The following is a 2,099-nucleotide window of genomic DNA, read 5'->3' on the forward strand; positions in this document are numbered from 1 at the left end:
CAACCACAAGGAAAATTGTGTGTGAACAATGTTACTCTTTACCATCCAAAACCTCCAAAAACGCTTTTGAATTCCCTATTTCTTTGTTAAACCGTGAAACAATTGAACCTGAACTTTATGCTTCCACATAATCAAAATCACCTGAAGTTTCAACATGGTTACTAGGGTGGGAGGAAGAAGTATGGTAAAAATGTTATCATTTATCCTCTATAATGAGGTGCATCAGAGAGGAACAATTCACAATAGTCAAAATTAGGATTCCGTGAATGTGGTTGGAGTCCAACCAGAGATACTACATATTCTACAAAGTTCCCACAAAGGCAAGTATTCCTCCATTGAACCTGCATATTGAGGAGTTGAAGCTAAGATTTAGATGAAAAGTTTGTCAGAACATCATTAGAAAAGATGTTGTCGAAGAGATTTATGAAAGCTAGGAAGGTAGAGAGGTAATTGGGAATTTTTCCAAAGAAGAGATTGCAAATGAGGTTGAAGATCAGTTGCAGAAAAGAAGGGAGAAATTCGAGTAGTCACCGATGATGAAAGTTGTGAAATAAATGATGATTATAAAATTAAGAAAAATATTATAAATTACAGATTATGAAATTATAAATTATAAAATAACATGACGACAATTAAGTAAGGACAAGATCACAATTATGTCACTTATTTAATAGAAAAGTTAAACGAAAAAACTCAACCGAAAAATATAAAATCTTTTAGTATTTTATAGACAACAAAAATTTAATAGGAATTTAATTAAAAATACCCAAATTTAATAAAAATTTAAAACTTAATTACATCATGATTTTATTTTATTATGGTTTTATGTATTTTTTTTGTTTCGAATTTAGTTTCTTGATGATATTTAATTTACAACTTTTTAAAATCTATATAGAATAAGAATTTATCCATGTGATTTTAATATATATGCTAGATGGTAACAATGATCTTCTTTCTAAGTCCTACAAATAAATGAGTCATTCCATTAAAAAAAATAGCAAGCAATATATGTTTTTGTATACAGTGTTGCGACATAATATCTAGAGTGAATATAGTCATAAAGTGTCATCTAATTAGATCTAATTATATTGTAGTAAAAATATGTTATTTATTTGCAAATTCTTCGCTTTTTGAAGTTTTCTCAAGATGTTAGTTTTCATATTCTCTGTTTCAAAGTTTTTATTTATACTTCAATCAATCCTTTTGTTTGTGTGGTTACGAGTGACAATTGACAATACTTCTAAGAGTTAAAAGTGACTTAATAAAATAATATTTGTATTTTTTTTTTTTACATTAAAAGGAGGTATGGGAGATAATTGGGAGTGACTATGAGTACTTATGTATGAGATAAAGTGACAACTACCATCTTCATATTAATGGAGAACCTTCAAAATTAAAATAGGTTTAATTAGTCGAATAATATCCACTTTCGTTCAGATGTGTCATTTTGGTACCCATTTTTAAAGATGTGTCAATTGAGTCTCAACTTTTGAAAAGATGTCTCAATTAGGTCCCTTTCAGAAAAATAAAATTATTAACATCGTTAACGGTATTGATATTTAACATAACTTACAAAATTAAGTATTGATATTTACATTAAAATTTAGTGGTAAAAGTCATGAATAAAGTTAACGGAGTTAATATTTTTTTTTTAAAGGGACCTAATTGAGACATTTTTTCAAAAATTGAGACTTGATTGACACCTTTTTGAAAGCGGGTATCAAACTGACTCATATGAACGAAAGTGAGTACCATCCGACTAATTAAATCATTAAAATATCAATAATTATAGGATTAACACAACTACTCCCTCTACCAACTCATGTATTTGATATAGCATTAATACTTACAACTAGGGTAAGTTGTTATGATGTATGCATTGATGGTAAGTTAGGGTCATATACATACATGAATTGGCTGTGAACCTAACATTAATGGCCTATGTTAACTTCTTTGTCAAGGTATCTCCAATTAAGTCATGTGTTCCTCATTCGATAATGCTTTGATTCCCTAAAAGTACTATATAATACCCACATCAACTCCAATTGCAAAAACAAGTCTAAGGCATTTTGGATGCCTAATGGTTACATATCTTGATG

The sequence above is a fragment of the Vigna unguiculata genome, chromosome 8, assembly GCF_037176805.1.
Source record: "Vigna unguiculata cultivar grain cowpea cultivar isolate G323 ecotype 2 chromosome 8, ASM3717680v1, whole genome shotgun sequence".
NCBI lineage: Eukaryota > Viridiplantae > Streptophyta > Magnoliopsida > Fabales > Fabaceae > Vigna > Vigna unguiculata.